This window comes from Canis lupus, chromosome 19, assembly GCF_003254725.2.
Source record: "Canis lupus dingo isolate Sandy chromosome 19, ASM325472v2, whole genome shotgun sequence".
Lineage (NCBI taxonomy): Eukaryota > Metazoa > Chordata > Mammalia > Carnivora > Canidae > Canis > Canis lupus.
The window spans coordinates 7561505-7586481 of NC_064261.1; the positions used below are offsets into that span (position 1 = coordinate 7561505).

At 32.3% G+C, this 24977-nt stretch overlaps 1 long non-coding RNA gene across 4 annotated transcripts in view; it reads right to left on the reverse strand.

Moving 5' to 3' along the window:
• Nucleotides 1–24977, reverse strand: part of LOC112642803 (uncharacterized) — an 89265-nt gene that overhangs the window by 21950 nt on the left and 42338 nt on the right. For all 4 annotated transcript variants that reach the window (XR_007403968.1, XR_007403969.1, XR_003125464.3 and 1 more), the window contains 2 exons: nucleotides 11060–11093; nucleotides 7464–7704 (listed from right to left, as the gene is read on the reverse strand). This is a non-coding gene — a long non-coding RNA (uncharacterized LOC112642803). The remainder of the gene's footprint in view (nucleotides 1–7463; nucleotides 7705–11059; nucleotides 11094–24977) is intronic.

A 24977-nucleotide genomic window follows, 5' to 3' on the forward strand; every position in this document is an offset into this window, starting at 1 on the left:
CTTTGCTCATATTCTTCTTAATGTTTGTCAGTATTAGAACACTTAAATCAATCTGGTTTGTCATATAAATGACTATTTGTTTTTTTTTTTGTCTCCCCAAGTGAACTATAAATCTAATAATAACAAAATCCACCCGTTAGTTCTCTCTCATTAGATACACTAAATAATTATATTAACAATAGTTCTTTAAGGAAAAAGCAGTATTACATTGAGCAATAGTCAGGTTTTATTGCAGAAACAAACCATTAGAGCCAATCAAAGAACTAAGCTCTATAGGGGAAAGATCTTTATGAAGAATAAAAATAACATTATATTGTGTACCAAGGTATAGATTTGGCTGCTTTGTACAGAATGCTATGTAGACATATCTTGATTGAACATAATCTTTTTGATCAGACCATAAAGACATCTCTTATTTCTTTTACATATACTTTTCTTTTTTGAGAATTTTTAGTTAAGTACAAATTATGAAAGATTGTTATTATTGCTTATAAAATTTCTTCTCACATTTTAATAGTGATTCACACTTTATAAATCATGTTTGCATACATTATCTTATGTTAATATTTAATATTCTTCTGTAAAGTAGGAATTATCATCTCTAAATTATAGGAAAGGAAATTGAGATTCAGGAAATTCAAGCACTTTTCTAAGCTCTGTTATATCTTCATTACCACAGAAATGTGTAATTGTATAATCATGGTAATATAGACCGGGGGGGGAGTAATGATTTGGGATCTAAGTTATTATTATATTTTTTAATTTTTAGGGCAGCTATTAGGGAAGCTTATCCTGGTGCATAAGCTAACTATAGGTGCTGTGAGTCTGAAGCATGTCTAAAAAATATCTAATAGAAGTAAAGTAATACAAATTTCAAACATCAAAAGAGTTTCTATTTATCATCAATGAAAATAATATAAAAAAAATAGAAAGATGACATGGGGCTGGTTATTTAAGCCATACTTAGCAAAGGGAAAAAAAAAAGAGTAGAGAGGAGGCAAATCAAGAAATAGATTCTTAACTATAGAGAACAAACTAATGGTTACTGGAGGGGAAGCAGATGGGGGATATGTTAAATAGGTGATGGGGAGGGACACCTGGGTGGCTCAGTAGTTGAGCATTTGCCTTTGGCTCAGGGCGTGATCCTGGATTCCCGGGATAAAGTACCACATTGGGCTCCTTGCATGGACCTGCTTTTCCTCCCTCTGCTTGAGTCTTTCTCTCTCTCTCTCTGTGTCTCTCATGAATGAATAAATAAAATCATTAAATAAATAAATAAATACATAGGTGATGGGGATTAAGGAGTGAATTTGTGATGAGCACTGGGTATGTATGGAAGTGTTGAATCACCATACTGTACACCTGAAACTAATATTGCACTGTATGTTAACTACCTGGAATTTAAATAAAAGCCCTTTAAAAAGAGAGAGATGTCAAGTGGATGAAGTATAAAATGCATATTCCTGAGATTTCCATTATGGTATTTGGTTCTGTAATTTAGAGCATTAAGCAAAAATCAGCAGATTCCCATGCTTTGTGTGTGCCCAGGGTTAGAAGATGGTAAGTTCTAAAACCAAAGCAGTTCTCCCATCCCTGGACCCAAATTAAGATATGGTCAGTTGACATAACAGTGTTCTCAGAGCAGGAGTCAGGACAAGAAATTTAGGTGACAATGTTAACTTATTGCCTCATGTGAGAGTTTCTCCAGTATAATTTGGAAAAAAGGCTAGTGTTAGTAAGCCTGGCAATGAAAAATATCATGTTCTCATGACCCCCCTACATATCCATTTTCTCATTCGGCCAGATTTGAGTCCGTAACCTCTTCTATTAGATAAATGATACAGTATTTCAGTTCATTAGCTATATTTAATAAGGCATTCTATTTGTGCACACTATCTCTCAAGTTCTTCATTCAATAACATATCACAAATTATATATAAAACTCTTCATTCTCATTGAATGAAGTTCAAGGCTCTCATTGTTATATGACTGATTAATGACAGTGATATTCTACATCTTATTCCTATTTCTAAACCAACAGATATGCTAAAGGTCTTATTTTTTATCAGACTTTCTATAGCACTATCATGAAAGAAAGAAAGAAAGAAAGAAAGAAAGAAAGAAAGAAAGAAAGAAAGAAAGAAAAAGAGAAAAAGGGAGGGAGAAAGAGAATGAGGAAGGAAATCAAGTTGAGAACTCATCTTAACCCACATTTTTTTATCCTCATTTTCAAGTCCTCACTCTGATGCCATTGGAAGGAATATAAGCACTACAACAAAGAAAAAGCAGTGATTTTTCCATTTATTCCATCCACCCACATAAACATGTTGCAAAAACACATATACATAATTCAGGTAGATTCATAACTCCTACTCTGTCTCTTCCTCACCAGCCAATCTGTATTTAATAATGGATTACTAATTATTTTATATAAATTGTAATGTGAAAATAATTGTATGAAAATCAAGGTACACTGGTGATAAAATGGTTTATCTTAGGATATGCTCAAAATGATGGTTATAAATGTTCAAAAATACTGTTATGTAGTGTTGAAGGGATTAGTCAAGTTTCCTACCGAAATGTTTCCTATAGACATCCTGACTAAAAGTTTCGTTCAGTTCTTAAGCCAATAAAAAGTCTCTTGAGAACAACATATGCTTAAAACATTATATAGATAGGGTATCTTCTGTGACTGAATTATGCATATGCATAAATTGGTTTAGAATATATAAAAATCTTGGGATGGGACTCTAACCATAGCAAAGACCTTAGTTATATCAGTTTTAATTTTTGTATTGTTAATTTCTAAATTTCTAAGCATTTCTGCAAAAGTTCTAAACATGAGTCACATTTCTAAAAATATATTTTCAGGTTTGCTGTCATTTTCTTCCAGTAACTAAAATAAAGTTTGGACTCTTTGGATAATTTAGAAAATATAATGAAACAGTAATCTAATGACCAGTAAAGTTCAGTAAATGTTCTGATGCATCTCTTTACTACCAGTAAAAAACAAATAGTAAGCTAATTTCATTACAGTTAATTTTTGGTATGAATAAAATATTAATTTAATGATAAGCTGTAATATAATAATACATAAAAGGAAAATACAGTTGAATTTATTTGTTTCTTTCTGCATAAGGAATGCTTCTCAGTTGCCCCAAAGCTTAAAATATTTTTTGATTGCAGAGGTTATTTTTTAAAATGATCTAAAAAGTTTCAAAACAAGGGGCGCCTGGGTGGCTCAGTCCATTAAGGATCTGACTCTTGATTTCAGTGAAGATCATGATCTCAGAGTCCTGGGATCAAGCCCCATGGAGGGCCCCTCCCTTAAAGTCTGCTGGAGATCCTCTCTGTCTCTGCCCCTCCCCACCCCATGCTCTCACTCTCTCTAAAATAAATGAATAAATCTTTTTAAAAAATAAAAAATAGAAAGTTTCAAAATCAAATTTTGAGGAGTAAAATATGATCTAAGTAAAAATTAGTAAAACAAATAGTTGAAAATATTATATAGAATCCTAAAAGTATATTAAGATTAGTTCCATTAGTTAATATGAAGTTTCTATATTGATTAATATGACACTGTTTTTTCAAAATATATTTAATTAAATCGAAGTGACATATTTTTCTTAAAAAAACTGTATCCTTCATATTGCCATTCTTAAGTCATTCATACGTTTACCTCTCCAGTTGAATGCTTTTTAAAAATATGCAGCTCATTATATGAAGGAAGTTGACTTCATAATCACTTTCATAATAAAAACAGCAACACTTCCAAACACCAATCTGTCACTACAGTTCTGTTCAGTGTCTTTTGAGTATTCTGAGAGGAAATGAGAGCTCAAGGATCTAAAAACTTCCAACAGAATCCCTGAACATAACATCATGATATTCTTCCAACATCATCATGATATTCTTGTCTTTTTTTTTTTTAAAGATTTTATTTATGTACTCATGAGAGACACAGAGAGAGAAGAAGAGACAGTCAGAGGGAGAAGCAGGAGCCCGATGCCAGACAGGATCCCAGGACCCTGGGATCATGACCTGAGCCACAGGCAGACACTCAACTATTGAGCCACCCAAATGAAATAGTTGGCAAAAGTACATGACAAATACAAAATATAGTTACTTAATGCCTTGTGAGGTACAGGGTCCTAATATATGGTCAATAGGCTAGTTTAATTGGAAAGTATTTGGAGAAAAAAAATAATGTTTTGAAGGTAAACTGGATATCAGTTGATTCATGGGAGACACAACAGCATTTCCATGAGGACACTTAAATATGGGGTAATAAATATACGAACATTCTAAAATATTAATATTAAGCTGAATAAATAAGTAGCCCCCACTGACTTACCCTGACTCCTACCTAAGTATATACCTGAGCTGAGCCTTCCCAGCTGAGTTATTATCTGAATATTCCAGACATTCTGAGGGCACCTCAGATCATATAGAAAAAGTGGTCATTATTTGAGTTTGTTTCTTTCAGATCACTCTCAAGATTGGAGAGCCCTTAATATCGGCTTCTGGAAATAGAGCATGGAAAGAAGTTTGAGGTACCAACAGCTAATCCCCTTGCTATTTTATCTTCTCCAAAATATTGCCATCTGTCAGTTGCCTAGTGAAAAGCAAACTAATTTACACCTCTCTCAAATTTCTTCAATATCAACAAGTTCCCTTTCCACACAACTGCTGGGACTGTGCCTTAGTTATAGAAACACTGAGTCTCTGAAAAGCAATCAGAAGAATTCAGTTACTTTTAGTGTCTGTAGAAATTAGAGACCAGAAAAATGAGAAGAGTACAAAGGAAATAAAAATAATATGATGTATTTTCCCTTGTATTGTGTCTGCTCATGAAAGTGGTTTAAATTACTCGAATGTGTCACCAGTTAAACATAACTCATAAGAATATCTATTGATAGTAATATTAGAAATCTACAGAAGTTATTTCATTCACAATGAAGCAAAGCCACTTGATTATATTTTATTTCATTATGGTGGGTTGATGCTAGCTTTGCGTGCAAGACTTGTTGTACGTGAACCTATTTTAGCAAAAGAACTTCTAAAACCAGTCAACATGTTACTGTTTAATAAACATCATTGTTTAATAAGTTCAGGAGTGCATTTTTACGTAAAAAATACATATATTGAGTTAATGTTTTACCTGATATGTCATAGATTTACTGCAAACATAGCTAAAGAACTTTTAATACCATCAAAATGAAAAATAAATTTTGTATATTAATTTGAAATAGGCCAATATAATTTGTGATGGATAAATATTAAAAGTTTACAGTATCAAAAATTAAGTAAAGTTGTTTAATAAATATATTTCCCCATTTTATTCATTCATTGAAAGAAATAAAATGACATGTTGCTAGTTAGTAATAAACATGGAAGTAAAATCATTGTTCCTATACTTTACTACCCAAGAACTCATTAACTCACTTATAAGGCTTATTATTTCTGAATTTGTTTACCAGATAGGTTGATTGACTTGCTCAAGGTTTGATGATTCTTTCATTTTATTGGTAGGAGATGACTGAACCTCACTCACCTGGTATAAAGTATTTTACCAAAGTATTAGAAAACTCAGTAGAGGAATTAAAAATCAGTTAGTGGCAGCTGCATATGTCAATTGGCATTCATGGTTGTGCAGACTGATATGTAACTTTTGGTAGGCATTAAGTTTCTTTAAGGATACTTAATTTTGTGGAAATCTCCAAATTACACAATAACTTTTGCTAATGTTCAATGAACCATAGGTATGTACATAAATATACATAAATAATATTTAGACATATTATATGAGCATGTATTTATAGACAAAAATCATATGCAGTGTCAAAAATTATACAGACATGGGAAGACTCCTGATTTTTGAATCTACCAGACATAGTTGTGATGTTATGTCGCTCTTGAGCAGAAAATAATGAAAAATATATAATGCCAACAGTATTAAAGTAACTTTCTCCGCATGAAGATTTGTAGAGGTCTGTGCTTGCAAAACACCAGCAGAGATATCCAGTCAGACCATAGAAAGCTTTGCCTTGCTCCTTCTTTAATCTTAGGAGAGGTGAAACCAACTAGATTTATAAAGATAAGTCATACCAACTGGAAGAATGATCCTCTTTCTCTTCCTGATGGTTTACTTTCATAAGAAAGTCAAAATAGTAAGTGGAAAATTTCTGTTTATAATTGACCAAATCCATGACCTTTTCCCTGTTTGAAAAACTCTTTTCTTAGAAATTCTAAACCCACTCAGCATAAGGGATCAGAGATAAGAAGTAAAAATTCTTCAAATGGATTTTTAGATATAATAGTGCTAGGGGAGAGCCCCACTTCCTATCTTTTGATCCTATGTCTGTGAATTCAGTACACAGGGAGGACAATAGCATTTACTGGCCATGGTTTTAACAATATGCCAAATCTTGCAGAAAAAAAAAAAGCCTAAATCTCAAAGGTATGTCCTCCAAGCAGGTATAATAACTCACCTGTTAGCTGGCCATCTTCTCATATAATCAAATCAGTTACTTCCCAATGATGGGACTCATGGCAAAGATAGTAAATTCTTTGTGTGGGAACCAATTATTACAATTCCTTTGCTATAAAATATATCCTGTTTGAAAGTTGAGAAATCTAACCTAAGTTGAAGATGCTTGTAAAATTAATTTGTATAGTAAATTATTCAAGAGGATAAAGGGCAGGCAGGGTAAGGGGCAAGTAAGCCAAGCAGTGTTGTCTCAGCTGAAACATAGCTTCAGGTTGATCACACTGAGAGGATTTGAAGTAAAAACATAAGCACAGAGGTTGTTTTGTCTTGAGACAAGGAAATAGTCCATTATACCCCATATCAATCTAACACTGGTTGCTGAGTTCAATGCTGCAGAGAAAGGTATAGCTCTAAGTTATTTGCAACCAATATTAATATCTGTAGGGTATGTGTGCATGTCTTAGTAAAGCCTTGTCTCATTGGGCATGGAAATAGCAGCACACCATAGTCAATGTCGTGTGGGACAGTGTAGCACTGGATATAGAACAGTGAAGTCCAATCATGTTAACCCCGAATGGCATTATGGGCAATCCACATCTGAAATATTTACTTTCCCTATGAGGATAAAGGGCTGAGCCTCCATGATGAAAAAAATGTAATGTAATTAGCCAGTCACCATTATCTCTGACTGGAAACCCAGGAATTTCTACTATGTCACAGAGTCATTATGTCAGTAATAACACCCAGATCATGGTGAAAAGAAGACCATACTGTTTTGTCTCCTGGCACAGAGACTTTGTTCAACAGCCAACTATTGAAAGCTTCTTCTACTATAGAAACCTTCTGATTTGACATTTCATGTGATACACAGATGTGTTCACTCTCTTCCAAGAACTATCCCTACATTTCTTTAGATTTCCTTGGACCAATTTGCCAGTATTAGTCTATGTAAAACTTTCCAAATTTTGCCCACCTGTTAGCCACTGTCCAAGAGTCCATGCAGATCCATATATTAGACCATTTTTTTCTTTTTATGAGAAATGGACAACCAAACTTGTCTCATCTTCTGACCTTTGGAAAGTGAGTTTTTATAAAGTAGAAGATCCTCGTGACTGGAGATTATTCAGGTCTATCCATAAACAGAATTGCAACTTACACTCTTTAAGGAGTTTGTCAGAAGGAGGTTACCATCAATCTTGGGTTTAGGAAGAGGCCTAACAAGAGAAGATACCATAGGATTGTGAATCATAAGCTTGAATAATTTACTTCTGTCTTCTCATCATGCTCAGGACTAGTCTGTATAAACCTCTTCTATTTAATATTACTACTAGATATATCAATTTTATGGGAAATTGGGGCAGCCTGGGTGGCTCAGTGGTTTAGTGCCGCCTTCAGCCCAGACCCTGATCTTGGAGTTCCAGGATCGAGTCCCATGTCAGGCTCCCTTCATGGAGCCTGCTTCTCCCTCTCCCTGTGTCTCTGCCTCTCTCCCTGTCTGTGCCTCTCATGAATAAATAAATAAAATCTTTAAAAAATTGGAAATTGGCTTAATCAAGGAAGAGACAGGATTGTGAAACAGTAATATACAACAAGCTTTGTTGGGTAACACTTAAGCAAGGTTGCATGAGAGAGGAAGTCCCTCCCAGCAAGATATTTTCCATGAAGTTGCATGAGGCTCTTTCCTACAAGAGAAATAGAAGCTATTGTGGGGAGAAACAAAATCAGAGAAGGGGCTAATTTGCTTAGCAGCAAGGTAGGAATTCTCTGGGTTATACAGTTCCATTAAAGCAGCAGAATTTTGAAGTCTTTTATAGCTATAGGGTTTGGCTTATTTATGGTTAGCAAATGTTGGATGCAGTTTACAGGGTATGAAAAGTAGTTCCAATCTAAATGACTAAATAGATGTCTAACTGCAATATACTTAAATAAATTAACTGTAAAGAATCTGAGTTTGGTGTTGGTAGGTTTGGGGCAATATGACTAAATACTTAGGATTGGGATTATTAGATCATAAGTGTCTAACTTTTAGGAAATGGTTAAAGTGCTTTCCAAAGTGGTATCATTTTACATTTCCACTAGCAGTGTGTGAGAGTTCCACTTCCTCCACATCCTCACCAACACTGGATATTAATATTACTAGGGGTTTTAATCTTAGCCATTTAAAAAGATTTGATTTATGAATATTTTCCCTTAGTGACTTTTCTTTTCATTCCTGTATAGTTCTTTTTGAGAATGAATGGTTTGAAATTTTCTTAAGTCTAATTCATCATTTTAAAAATTGAGTTGATTTTTGGGCACCTGGGTGGCTTAGTCAGTTAAGTGTCTAACTCTTGAATTTGGCCCAGGTCATTGTCTTGGGGTCATGAGATAGAGCCCCATGTCAGCTCCATGCTCAGCTCAGTCTGCTTGTCCCTATCTTTCCCCTATCATGACTTTTTTGGGCATTCTCTCTCTCTCTCTCTCTCTCTCTCTCTCTCCCTCTCCCTCTCCCTCTCTCCCTCTCTTTCTCTCTTTTAAAATAAATAAATTAAAAATCTTCAAAATTGAGCTGATATTGCTTTTGATATCATAGCTAAGAAATATTTGTTTATGTTTAATCATGTTTTCTTCTAAGTTTAAAGTGGCTTTATAATTAGGTCTATGATTCATTTTAGTTACTTTTTATATATGTCATGAGGTATGGCTATAAATATTTTAAAATTACTTGTGGTAGCAAATAATTATATTTTGTGAATATAATAAAAATTAGTCTTTTGTTTTCATTTGTAATTTTTTATCATTCTTTAAATAGTTCTATATACCTATAGTAAACATAAGTATTTATTCAGCCAAATATCTTTCTCTAGAGGATAAAATGTTAAGTGGGAGGCAACATCAAATATTTAATTATACATTATGATTGAAGATGGAAAAGAAAAGTCCATGCAATCATGGATAGGGAAAGCAGCAGGATCTGAACTGATGGGGAGTGATGGCTGTTGTGTGTGCAAGCCATGATATCTTTCATCTTTGAAAAGAGGTCTGAAAGTTAAGGAGGACTTCTCCCCACTTACCTCTGCATCTGCTTGTGTGTGTGTGTGCATGTGTGTGTGTGTGTGTGTGTGTGTTGTAGGGCACCATTTATCAGGAAGTACAACATTCATTTCCACCATATTGAAAATCCCTAGAGTGGGAGAAAACAGGGAAAGTTAAATGTACTCAGAAAAACTTGCTGGAATGTGGAATGCCCCAATGCCATGAAAGATTAGCATTGCAATGTGGGATTTTTATTATTTGGAGCCCTTTATGTGAACTACCAAAGGTTTTCAAGCAACCTTTCGAGAGAGAAATTTTTATGTTATATTGTAAATGATTACCTTAGATGCGATGTGAACAGAGTATGGAGGGAACAGTAGAGCATGTAAGGAAATAAATTAGTACACTAATAAATGCAGGATATTAAAATTGCATGGATATTTATGATGTGCGTTAGGCAGAACTTGGTAAGAAATTGGAAGAGTTAAGGAAAAGGGAAACATCAAAGATGATTTAGTGTTTTCTAGCTTACAAAATTGTAATTTATTTAAGTAAATAATGGTAGAAGTAGCTTAGCAAAGTTTGTCTTTTAAAACATAATTTTGTAAAAACATTGATTTTGTTGTGTTTATGTGATAGCACATAAATTATGTGTTCATTGTGCCTGAGTGGCCCTGTCGGTTAAGCATCCAACTGATTCTGGCTCAGGTCATGATCTCAGGGTGCTAAGCTCAAGCCCTACATCTGGCTCTGTGCCAGCTTGAGATGCCCTCTTCTCCCTCTGCCCCACCCCTCGGGTGTGTTCTCTCTGTCTCTCCCAAATAAACTTAAAAATCTTTAAAAAAGAAAAAAAATCCTGGTAACAGTGCCTAAATTTTACTAAAGCATACATCACATAAACTCTCTGGAAATGTGTAATTTTAAGCATCCATTTCCACGATAGAGAGAGAGAGAGAATTTAAATAGAATTAATTAGTTCTATTCCTCTTTGTTTTACTTAGGGTTAAATAAAATAAAATCAGAAGGTTGCTAATTCAGGTTATTTCTGAAAAAGAAAGAATGAACACTTACCATTTAAGATTTACTAAAAAGTCATGCTCATTTTAAGGTTGTTGATTTTAATATTTAAAAGTTTGGAATAAGTATAATGATTTTTATATTTAATCTATTAGAAATTATGTCACCCATTATGTCAGTAACACTGCCCACCAGTTTTGGGGAACAGTCCTTAAGTAATAGATCTACAATGAAAAGCAACTTGAGAGGACATACCAAGACAGCAAGATTAATTGGTGTTGCATTTTTAAATTTTAAATTTTTAAGAACTTTATTTTTTTAGTATATATGCATTTATTATATATATTATATATTTTATATATATGCATTTATTTATGTATTTGAGAGAGAGAGAGTGAAAGCAGAGGTAGGGACAGATGGAGAGCAAGAGAGAATCAAGCAGGCTCCCTGCTGAGCCTGGACCCCCCCCTACATGGGACCTTGATCTCAGGACCCTGAGATCATGTCCTGAGCCAAAACCAAAAGCTGGATACTTACCCGACTGAGCCACTCAGGCACCCCTGTTACTGCACTAAAAAAAAAAATAAAGTAATAGTTAATAGACATGTTTAGAAGATTCATACAGGAGAAATTTTCTACTGAATAACTGATATTCATAATGCCTTTTTTATTTTTACTGGATTGTATTAGAGATAGGTCTCTAAAGTTAAATGTTTATGGCTATTCAACCTGTGTAAAGAAATTTCTTATTTTTTTTGTCTAAAGAAATTTCTAATAGAAATTTAACTTACACTCTTCATTTAAATTGCATTTGTACAAGATGATCCAATAAAATGTCACATTGTACTTGGTGACACTGATTTCATTTCAAGGATATCCTTTTGCTGGTTATGAATATAATGCATCTTTACAGGATAAATTTTTAACTTTCAGAGAAGAAAATAAGTAGCACTCATATGTCTACAGAGATTGCTACAGCACTAAGTTTGGGACAATTTTAAAACTTGTAGGAATGACTCTTGAAAGTTGCTTTCAGTTTGGTTTACTATTAAACTAGTCAATAAGTTGTGAAAAGGAATTAGTTAAGATCCCAGATAAAAGAAGGTGGCCTTAGCTCCCAATGTTTCTGATTTTTCAACTTCACGAATATGGGACTAAAATGCAGTAGATTTAGCAATACATTTAGAGTGAATCTACCAGGCAGAGATACCGAAATCCTCAGCTTCAGTGCCTTGAATTTAATTTTAGTCTTAGAAGAAAGTCAAGCCAAAATCAGTTAAAGGATATTAATTTATGTTATAATTATGTGGTTTTCTGGGGCACCTGGTTGGCTCACATGGTTAAGCACCTGACTCTTGATTTTGGCTCAGATCATGATTTCAGGGCCCTGGGATCCAGTTTCACACCATGTTATGTGCTCAGTGGGGAGTCTGCTTCAGGGTTCTCTCTCTCCCTCTTCCTCCCCCACTTTTTCTCAATCTCTCTCTCAAATAAATAAATAAATCTTTAAAAAAAAACCCACAGTTACATGGATTTTCCATTCTGTTTCTTACTATATTATCAGGTTCATTAGGTGTTTTGGTATATATTATCATTTATAATAAGAAACATAAATTTAGTTTCCTCTCATTCCTGGAACAGTGCTTCTAAAACTTTGGAATTTCCAGGAATGAGAGCTAGAGAAATTAGGTATCTTTTGTTATGTTAACTAAAACTTTTAGAAAGTTTCTGAGGAGTAAGGTGATTGCCAGTGGAACCAACCTTAGGATTAGAGGGTTGAAATTCTCAGTTCCAACTCCTGACTTCTAGAGAGGGGAGGAAAGTGCTGGAGATTGAATCAATCACCAATGGCAAATTATTTAATCAATCATGCCTATGCCATGAAGTATCCACAAAAAAACAAAAGGAATGTGTTTAGAGAGCTTCCAGGTTGGTGAAACAGAATGCTTCCACATGCCAGTACGCCAGGTCCAAACTCACAGGGACAGAAGCTCCTTGGTTCAAGACCTTGCTGTACATATCTTTCATCTAACTTTTGGTTTGTATCCTTTGAACCTCCTTTGTAAAAAAAAAACAAAAAACAAAAAAACAACCATCTAATGAGTAAACCTGTTTCCTCGGTCATGTGAGCCTTCCAGCAAATTAAAATAACCCAAGAACTGCCTTATGGAAACCTCTGATTTATACCCAGTCTATGAGAAGCACAGATAACAACCTGGGCTTGTGCCTGGCATCCGAAGAGTGGGGCAGTGTTGTGGGACTGAACACTTAACCTGTGGAGTCTACTAGTATTTCTGGGTAGATAGTACCAGAACTAAATTAAATTGTAGGACACACAACGGCTATCAGAGAATTGCTTTGTGTTGAGACAAACTCCACATGTTGGAATTGGTTGCTGAATCATATGTAATAAGCTTGTCTACAGCCTGCCACACTCAGAAGGGTCTATCATTTATGGATTTTCCAATATTTATACATGGTGTAGTGTATAATACATATTACTTATCTTTATGCAAAAATACATAATAATAAATATTCAATTGTATTCAATATTATGATATATATAACAATATATATTCAATCATATATATGCATCTGTATCAATATGTTTTATCTATATATCTATCATCATTAAAGTCTTTCTCTACACTTTGTTTGGGTTATACAGCCCAAATAACTCATCTACTATAGAATCAGAAAGGAAAGGCTGCAAATACTTGGAAACACTTCCAATTCATTAGTGTAAGTATAAGGGAAAAGAGTCATAGTTATAAAAGTGGCATTTAGGTGAGCTACCTCAATCCTAGACAAAAGAGAGAGAGAATGGAGCAAAGAGAGGGAAAGAGAAAGGAAAAGTGTGAGAGAGAATGGAAATCATCTAGTGGGACAAAACTCAAGCTACATGAAGAGTAAGTGCCATCTGCAAACTATGAGAAGCTAAATGTGAGCCCCGCTCTCTTACTTTTGCTGCTTGGCAAAGACCAACAGCTGGCAGGAGCTAACGTGGTTCCTGTCAGGCAGGACACACCTATGCCTTCAGACTATTAGTTTCCTTCTGAACCTCATAACACTCTTAGTATAACAGGTCGCTGTGTCCTTGGAACGATGTTACTATCATGATGCAAAAGCTCCCTCATCTAAAGATGAGATGGAGAAACAGCACCAAATATCTTACTATTTTTTAAAACTATACTATCAGTCCTGTTTATATAATGGTATTTTTATCTCTATTTCCACATATTTTAATTTGATTGAAGTTTCCCTACATCCAGATTTATTTTTCTTTTTCCATGGGATACTGTACTGGAACGTGTTTCTGCCTTGATTATTCTTTGAATACTTCAGTTTCACTGCTGGCATAGCAGAGTACAAGGTGGGAGCCCTTCTCCTGTGTCTCCCTGGCCCACCTCCCCATCAAGCCACAGACACCATGTTGTACTGGAAACAAAAAAAAAAGCCTTTGTGGCCTAAAGTCATCCTACTTCTGCTTACTCTGTTATTTTCACTTAACTTGTTTCCAGTTTTGTTGTTATTATAAATTAGGATGCAATTAACATGCTTTACTTTCATCTTCATGCAAAGATCTCATTATTTGAGGGATATATTTATAGATGTAAATTTATTGGGTAAAAAGCACTTTTTAAAATTATTAATAAATATCCCTATGTTATAAAAATGTTTCTTGTATTCATCCTTTCACAACACATGTACTTATGATACCTGCAACCTATTTTTTAGTTAAAAATTGGTATGAGGGCACCTGGGGGCTCAATCAGTTGAGCATCTGACTCAGTTTTGGCTCAGGTTATGATTTCAGGGTCATAATATTAAACCCTGAGTCAGACTCCAAACTCAGCACAAAATCGGTTTCAGATTCTCTCTTTTCTTCTGTCTCTTCCCCCCAATCTCACTGTCTCTCTAAAAGAGAAAATATTAAAAAAAAATTGCGTGCCCCATATATTGTCCATTAGTAAGATTTGACATATACCCATGAACTTTTTTCACTTTGTCTTCTGGAGAATCATTTCTTTGCAAGTGTTCTGTAGTTGTGATGTGGGTTTTTAGAACTTTGTAAATTTAAAATTTCTGCTTCAGTTTGGCATTTACTTTAAATTTTATGTGCATCAATTTAAAATATTACCTCGTCAAATTGCTAACTTTTTTATGTTATATAATGTCATGTCAATATAATTAAAGTACACATCTACCTTGTCAATATAATTAAAATACACATCTACCTTGATTTTTAAATTTAAATTTTATTTTTCCTCTCAAATTCTTTAGCTCATTTAGAAGGGACTTTGCTTTATTATTTGTGCTAGATATGTCTCCCAATATTATTTATTTAATAAGCTACCCCTTTCTCATTAATTCAAATCAATTTTATCTTTTAATAAACCTTTATATACATTGAATTTCTTATATTTTTATTCTACATAATCTGTTTTGTCAGTCATGACAGTGACTATGTCACTAATATAAGCTAAATGGTAGTTTTATGTAGTGCAAAGTCTCTCAACTATTCAAATAATTCACCTTCATATTACTTTTTAATTTTAAAATTCATATGTGTGTATATGAATGTATATATTTATTTTACCATTTATATTCATATATTATATACACATAAATTTACATAGAGTATAAATTTAGAATGGCTACATCAAAATCTTTTTCCAAAATTATAGATTGTAAAACACATTGCATTAATATTTCAAAATGATTTGAGAATTTGGTATTTTGCCATATTAAGTCTTGCCTATAAAAATTACTGATGTTAAAAAAAAAATTACTGATGTTTTTCCATGGATAGATATCTTGACTTGAAAGCTTTAAGTTCCAAACTCTATCCCCACACAGAGTTGTGTATATTTCTTCTTATGTTCTTTACAGGATAGCACATTACCTGGGGAGATTCAGAGAGCACTACTCCATAAAGCAAATAAATATTAACCCTAAAATCCTTGCAATTAAAACAAACAAATCAATAATAGAAGGACAGTGTCATTATAGGAACTTCCGCGATTAAAGTGTTATGGTTAGTAGTCAAAGGCAGTATCTAATGAAAAAGGAAGTTAAACCCCTACAGGACTTAAGCATCAACTAAAGGCACAACTTGGTAGCTAAAAAATAAGTATGCAGAATCTGAGACTAGTCCTTAATTTTTAAAATTATGTCTCATCCCATTTAGTTCTTCAAAATTTTTTTTGCCATCCTGTATATTTCTTATTCAAATAAAATATTTGAGCCAATTTATACACACAAAATCAAAGTGGATAATACAAAATTAATTTAAGTAAAAGAAGTATCTAATAGACCAAAAGAGTAAAAAAAAAAGTGAAATATACTAGGAAGTGAATATTAAACAAATATGTGCAGTGATTTCACCAAATGTATTATAGAAATGTTTTTGCAAAACTTCAGATGTGGTATCATATTTTTTATTTCAATTTTGATCAAATTAAATTGCTTTAAATTTAAAATCCTGACATACATGGTCAAAGATATAGTACTTTTAGGAAATCTAAATCAAGTTCAAATGCTTAACACATCAAGGGGAAAACTCTGCTATATCTCATTTAGGAATTGTCTATATAAACATAACATCTAAAAACCGCAATATCTCATACTGTAACTCAGCATGTATGATTTTAATAAATGGTTTTGTTATTAAATGCAACACTTTTTTTGAAAAAATATATTTTATTTCTATTATTAAATATCCATATGGTCTTCTTTACAATTGCAATCTACTGCTGAAAATTGTGCCCACAAATTTTCACAAAAGCCAAATTATTAGACTTGTTTTTAAAATTAAAGTTTTAAGAAAAAGAAAGGGACATGAAAAGACATAGTTATGTGAAAAAAAGATTCTTTAATGATGGAAGAAATTATTTCATAGCTCTACATGTTCCTCTGTATTTCATTTCTTTCTTTAGATTTTTGTATCACTATGTTTGCTAAATAGCGATACTAAATTACTAAATTACACCTCATCTGCTTAGAGATAGATATTTGTAAATCTTGATACAGATTTCTTCCTTTCCTCCCCAATTCCACTTTATCCCACAAAATCATTAAACTTTTCGTTGTTATCTATACTGATAAATGGGGCAAACTACCATGAGACAATTGCAATTGAAAATGTGTCTCTGAGAAAAGACAGATACAGGGCACTTACCTATTTTTTCCTTAGACGATTCTTACACTCTTGTTTATTTTTAAATTATTTATTAATTGATAACATTGCCATGGGTCATCTGTAATATTAACTTACAATACCAGTATTGTAGCATGCATATATGTGTAAATATGTGTATAATGAGTGAAAAAAGAAGCCATTGTACCAAAATAGAGAAAACACAAAGACTCCCTTGCTTAACAAATGATACAAAAGCACTTTTCTTCAAGTTAGCTCCACAGTGGAAATGAACAACTCAATCAGAGTCAAAGTGTTAAAAGAATTGTAGTGTAATGCTCAAATCTCATATATAATTACAAGCGAACAAAAATTAATAATTAACCAAAAATTAATGTAAGAATGATCAACCAAAATCTGTTTCAATTTCTATAAAATTATCAGGTACCAAATTCATTAAATTGCTTATGCTCCTGTTTCATTCACCATTGAACATTAGCCTTATTCAAACTTCTGAAAACCTCCTAATTACATATCAAAGAGGTAGGTGAATATGAAGATTCAAAGAGGTAGGTGAATATGAAGATTCTTAAAAGCATTTGTGATGTTTTGGTGACATCAAAATATAAATATTATTGCAAATAGCTTTTCCTCTCCAGAGACATAGAACACTCTTTAGGTGGTGTTTTTTTTTTTGTTTGTTTGTTTGTTTTTTTAGATTTTGTTCATTTATTTGAGAGCATGAGAGAAGGAAAGATCTCAAGCAGGGGGGAGAGGTAAAGAGAGAAGCCGACTCCCTGTTGAGCATGCAGCCTGATGTGGGACTTTATCCCACAATCCTGGGATCATGACCAGAGCCTTAGACAGATGCTTAACCTACTGAGCCACCCAGGTACCCCATCAGTTTATTTTTAAAGTTTTTATTTAAATTCTAGTTAGTTAACATATAGTGTAATATTGGTTTTAGGAGTAGAATTTAGTGATTCATCACTCACATATAACACCTAGTGCTCATCCCAATAAGTGCCCTCCTTAATACTCATCACCCACTTACCCTATCTACTGCCCACTGCCCTCCAGCAACCCTCAATTTGTTTTCTAGAATTTAGCATTTCGTATTGTTTGCCTTCCTCTCTATTTTCATCTTATTTTTTCTTCCCTTCTCCTATGTTCATCTGTTGTGTTTCTTAAATTTCACATATGAGTGAAATCATATGGTGTCTGTTTTTATCTAACTGCCTTTATTTTGCTTAGCACAACACTCTCATCATTGAGAGTGGCACATCCAATGTGGAACACATCCACATCATTGAGAATGGCAAGATTTCATTCTTTTTAATGGTTGAGTAATATTCTATTGCATACATATACCACTTCTTCTTTATCCATTTATCAATTTATGCACATTTGAGCTCTTTCCATAATTTGGCTATTGTTGATAATGCTGCTATAAACACTGGGGTGCATGTGTACCTTAGAATCTATATTTTCGTATCCTTCAGGTGAATACCTAGTTATGCAATTATTCAGTTTTTGTTATGATACGTTTACCCAATCTAGTCCTTCACCAGTGTACAGAGTAATTAACACATTTGTCATTAAAAGATGTTTCATTGGGCAGCTCAGAAGGAGCCATTGGGTGGCTCAGAGGTTTAGTGCCACCTTCAACCCAGGGCCTGATCCTGGAGACCTGGGATCTAGTCCCACGTCAGGCTGCCTGCATGGAGCCTGCTTCTCTCTCTGCCTGTGTCTCTGCCTCTCTCTCTCTCTCTGTCTCTCATGAATAAATAACTAAAATCATAAATAATAAATAAATAAATACATAAATAAATAAATAAAATGTTTCATTGAAATATTGAGTAGATGTGTTATTTTCATAAAATTTGTGGGCATCTATGCTAGTGCTAGCTAAGTTTTCCAAGTGTATATTAATTACAAGGCACAAAAGAAATAAAATTGCAAAATTTTGTAAAGCTGAGCAAGAAAGGCAAAAATCAAGGAATTATATAAAAGATGAGTTGGTAAGGATAATATTTGTAAACTCAATGCTTTGGGGAAAGTAGACATTAAGTTACTTGCTCATTAAATTGAATAAGTTTCCACTACAGATGTCTTTTTTTCTTACATTTTTTCCATAAACTGTTCAGATTATGCAAGATAAAAAATTTCAGTGAAGAAATTTGTTGTTTCCTTTTTAAGATTTTATTAGTATTCAAATACTTTTCCAATTTGTTAAGAATAAGAATATTCTTATCCATAGGAAGATGTGTGCTGAGACCTTATTGTCAAAAAAATTAAATCAGCTACTCTAACTTCTGATAAACAACATAACTAAATGAAGCAGAATATAATAATGCTAAAAAGAACAAGAACAAAAAGAGAAGCATGTTGACACAATAGGTTGAAATTTGTTTTCTTCCTTAAATCTATATATTTGAGTAGCCATTATATTGATTTTATTATGTGTGAATTCCAATTTTAGTGATGCCTAGGCAAAGAATACACCAATTAATAAAACAAAGAACACACCAATAAAAGAAAAAGTCAATTTCCACTGTGAGTTTTATACTCACTGAACAATTATCCCAATAGTCTGCCAACTTTGTTGTAAAATGGATAAGTTATTTCTTCTTGCCCTTGTCCCTCCTGGGCAGCTCTGTCCTATATAGATACACCCATCTGTGCAAAACCCACATCCTTCTGATTAATGTGCTGCTACACTTTTAAGATTGGGAACTGTATATTTAGTTCTTGCTCTTGGAAGTTGTTGGAAAGTGTCACGTTTATAGAAGAAAATGATAGTTTAAGTTCTCAGAACTTCCTTTCTCCAAAAAATACCTTTTCCTCAGAAAGAGGAATTTTATCTGTTATTTATGTGAAGGACAACTATTGATAGGATCTTGTGTGTGTTGACTATATGTTTTCAATGAATGAATATTCATCACAAAGATATGCATTTTAAACTCATAAATTAGTTTACGTTAATATGGATCGTGTTTAAACTTTATGAGAGTAGAGATTCCATATATTTTCCATAGTCTTTTCTGGTTTCCATTGTATCCTGTATTAAAATATCTTTCCTAAATAATTTACTGACTCAATTGTTCCTAAGGCCTATTTTTGTCATTTGTTTTACACTTAGTCCTGAGCTAGATGTTGCAAAACACATGACAAATATGCCATTTTCTAGCTTCAAGGAATTTATTCCACTAGAATAGTCAACATAATTATTCATTGGAATCGATTAAACATTTTCCTTGTTTTTTTTTTCCTTTGAACTAATTATGAGTCAACAAAAATGTATTAACTCCTACAGAATACTAGAAACTCTGCTAGTTGGCAAAGATTGAAGACATAAGATATTTTCCTCCTTGCAAGCAAAATTTTTTCTTTGCTAAGTTTTAAAATCATACATTTTTATTATATACTAAAAAATTAGAGATAACTAATTTGAAGCATTTATATATACTTAAAAGGCAGTTTCATACATTAGTATTCTTTTATTCAGTGATAAATATGAGTATACATGAAATAAATATAAATGCAAAATAAACACAGGAAAATTTATCAACACATTTCTCTTCCCTTCAGTTATTTTATGTTTTCTATATCTTAATGGGTCCTATATTTTTTTATGTGAAGGTGAAATGTAAATATAAGATTGTATTAATAAAATAGTCATATTTACATTATGGATATGCTTATATGTATTTCTATTAACACTTGAGATGCTAATTTTCTTTGGTAAATGCACTGATAAGAAAGATAATTGTGAAAATAAGTACCAGGCAGCTCTGTAGATGAGAGAGGTTGTTTATGGGTTAAAATAAATAATTCTACCTATTAAATATGACTTGTGCAGTTTGCTGCTTGATCTCATCCCTAATTGAAGTAACAAATTAGTGTTTTCCATATCCATATGGAGAGATAACAAAAATTTTAATTCATTACTTCTTAATATGCAAGTTTGTTTCAATATTTTCCTGTCTTCTAATTTACAAAATAATAGTGATAGTAATATTAGCCTGAAAGAAATGTATCCACATAAAATTCAAAGAACTTGGGGGGTAACTGAAGATAAGTTATTAGCTGCAGAATTACTGACATCTTGTTTTTATTACTTTAAAACATGTATCTTTATTCATCTCTTACAAACAGACATAAGAGCATGCATTATTTTTTCTCCAGTCTTTATTGATATTATAGATGAAACACAGTATAATAAACTAACCAGGAAACAAGTTGTCTATTTTACTGAAACTTTGCAAATGATATGTTTTCTTTTGTTGTTTGATAAAAAAATTAATGATGATCTATTTTTATGAATTATGTAGCTTTAGTTTCATCACAAGCAAGTTCTTCAACCTTATATCAAATCAGCTAAAATTTAATGGTAGACTTTGAGTAGGAATTGTTATATATCTGTAACAGTTAAAATGATGATGTATATATTATCTGATTTTTGGACTCTTAAGCAACTTCTTGGGCAACTCTCTTTCACTCATATTTGGAATAAGAGTTAATATTTAAAAAGATAATATAACAGAATTCAGGAAGGAAAGGTAATTTTAATAGAAGGTGTAACATTTACTGTTCTAAGTAAAGATTACAAATGTCAAACATGACAGTGTCATATCACAAAGAAAAATATAACAAACACACAAAAGATAATTTGCATGTTAAAATTCAGAATTTAATGTATCAATAACTTTGTAAAGGGAAGAGAGAAGGCAAACTATGTTAATTCTTAGAGAGGACAGAAAGAAAACAATGCAATTAAAATAGTCTTACATCTGAATTTAATAAACAATTCAAAAATATAGTTCTAAGTTCTTGCTTAATTTTGACATTATATGAATCAATTAAATGTACCTTAAAAATTATATTTACAGAGCACCTGGATGGCTCATTTGGTTAAGCATCTGCCTTCATCTCAGGTCATAATTCCAGGGTCCTGGGATCAAGTCCTGCACCAGGCTCCCCACAGAGCAGGGAGCCTGACTCTCCTTTTGCAGCTCTCTCTCTCATGAATAAATAAAATCTTTAAAATATTATATTTACATAATTTATATAGTAATAGAAAGAAATTAAGAAATACCAAAATTCCTTTGCATATGATATACCCTTACAAAAATGAAGTTGCATTTATATATGTGTGTATAAATATATATATACTTATGAACATACATTTATATAATCAAAAATTTTTACAAGTTTTCTTTTTAGCTCAGATTTATTGAGGAATAATTTACATACTACAAAACTCATCCTTTTTAGTAAGTATTTCTATTTCTTTTTAAGGGAATCTTAAGTCTAACAATCTCCAACTGAGCCATTTTGGCTGATTTTTATTTTTTGATAAAGCCATATAATGTGTAATCAGGACCACAGTCAAGATCTAGAACAATTCTATTGTCCCACCAAATTTTTCATGCCTTTAGTAATCAATCCTTACAATCCATCCACTCCAGCTACGGAGGAACACTGATCTCTTTATGTTCTTTTGTTTTTACAAGATTTTCTTTCATGCTGACTTTATTATGAATTTTTGAGGTGTGTAACAATATTCCATATTAAATCAAAGTATTAAAATGCTCTTTAACAATATAAAAGTGGGATCCCTGGGTGGCGCAGCGGTTTGGCGCCTGCCTTTGACCCGGGGCGCGATCCTGGAGACCCGGAATCGAATCCCACGTCAGGCTTCCTGCATGGAGCCTGCTCCTCCCTCTACCTGTGTTTCTGCCTCTCTGTCTCTCTCTGTATGACTATCATGAATAAATAAATAAAATCTTAAAAAAAAAAATAAAAGTAATTTTTGCCTCAGATTCTTGTTTTACACTCACAGAGTATATGCGTGTATTTCCTATGGCCAATTAGAGTAGTAAACTGATATGTATCTAAAAATAACATTTTAGCAATTCCTTCTGTAATTCATGATCAAAAGCTTGAAAGTTCTCTCTTTTACAGATTAGAGATTTGCCTTTTCATGTTAACCATTTAAATATTATTTGCTCATAAATTTTCATTATTATTCTAAAAATAGCTTTCTTATTTTACTGTAGTTCTTCTTCTGTCACTGAATTCCCTGAGAATTTCCCAGTGCATTTTTATCTTATAATTTAATCGTAATTATTTTTGAAATATTATATATAATAATATTACTAATTTTCTGTTTGTTTCCTGAAAGATATCCTTTCATAGTTTGAAGTTACAATAGTATTTTATTTCAATATCAATAAAGTTGAAATATAGAATTAAACTGTTCAACAGTGTAGAAAATCAGATGCCTTCCAAATCTGATGGTTATGAAGTTGAAAATCTTCAATTTAAAAATGATAAAACAGAGGCCCAGAGAAGATGTTATTCTTGGAGAGCATAGATATAATTAACAAAGCATGTATGGTGGATTCATAATTTACATTTCTACATAAATTTACATAGATTGGAGACATAAGTAGAGTTTGTGTTAGGACACCCATGATCTAATACTTGCTTTACCACTAACTATGTGAACTTCTTTCCAGACCCTTTGTGTGTTTTTTTTTCCCCCATATACAACAAATGGGTATCCCAATGGTCCCTCCTATTGCTAAAATATTTACTTTTTAAAAATCCCTTAAAATTTATTATATTAAAAAAGTCACAAATGTTCTACAAAATTATCTGTATTTCTGATGCAGAAAACTAAATATTAACAGAATAAACTAAATATGCAGTTCACTTAGTCTAATTTACATATCCTTAATTTATTCATTAAAAACTCAGTAATATAAACAATACAATAATTATTCAACAAATATATAATAGTCATTCTCTTTAGGTTTCAAATGAGATTCCACTGGACACCCTAATTATGAATTTAATCCCCATGATACAATGCTTCTTGTTAGCCATTACTGTAATATTCATTACAGTTGATTTTATGATAGATTTTTGTTAATAATTTAGTTTGTCCTGCTTCAAAGATATTTCTCATGCTGGAAATTCCAGTGAACAATTATTTTAAGTAACATTTTTAAATATTGATGACAGACACTTATAAACAACTTCTATCTATTTACTTATTTAATGACATACACAGTAAACTTCACACACACATAAAAAAGTCAATGTAGCTTACAACGTATAAAAATCACAGTGAAAATATTAATTATGACATGTAAAATCCACTTCAAAACACTGCTATTGTTATTCTCCTTATGAAAAGTATAAAAATATGTTTTCCTATTAAATGAAAGATCATGAGAATTTAATATGCACAGAGGAGGATTAATAGGAAATTTTGGAAGAGAATTTTGATTAGTTATTAATTAGACTGTAACTAAGGCTAAATTATATAAATACCCAATTTGATTTATTCATTGAATAAAACAAATTGTTTCTTAGAACTTGTATATATATTTTATTTAAAAAGAGACTGTATGAGTGGATGTTAAGGATAGTCAATCAACAATATACTAGAAGAATAAAACCACTTTTAAAAAAGAAATATTTCAAGCTATAATAGGACTGACTTGTCTAAGTATGTGTTGGTCTGTGTGAAAATAAAAGGGAGGTTAAATTCAGATCTAGAGGATCAACTTTCCATTTTGTAAGAAGCCTGTGGAATTCATCTGATCATGTATCCGCCTGGGATGTCAAAGAAATATGAGAAATGGCATTTTAGCTCTATTCTTAGATAAAACACAAAAATTCAAAGAAGTAGAAATATACATTTTGATAGTGTTACAGAAACTGCATTTCCCAAAAGTATTGTTTGGCATCATTTTGAACACACAAAAAACTCTGATTTGGTCTGTTTACCACAATGAATCCTTAAGTTTTTCCTTTAGTTACTCTTATTTTTGGAAAAATAACAATGTCTGCATTTAAATTTGTGCAACACATCTCATAAGGCTATATTAAATGGGGTTATATATAATCACTTTTCACAATAACATGAATTCACAAATAAATTCATTTTAATTACAGTTGAGTAAATTAAATTTTGATTCTTAAAATACAAAACCTGATATTTTTGCTATTTTTAATAATACATTTTTGAAAATAGCTTTTATATAAAACTTGAGGGAAAATGTTGATATATCTGAACTTGTACACCAGAAAAATTATATATGACTAATATCTATATGTTTCATTAATTCCTAGGTGTCCCTTCTGATTTTCCAGAATATAGACATTCCTTCAAAGGAAAATAGTTTATAGGCAATTTCCAAATTACCGGTGGTTGTTTTAAAACTATCATATAATTTTTAAAAAATTATTTATTTGACAGAGAAAGAGAGAGAGCACAAGCAGGGAGAGTGGTAGGCCGAA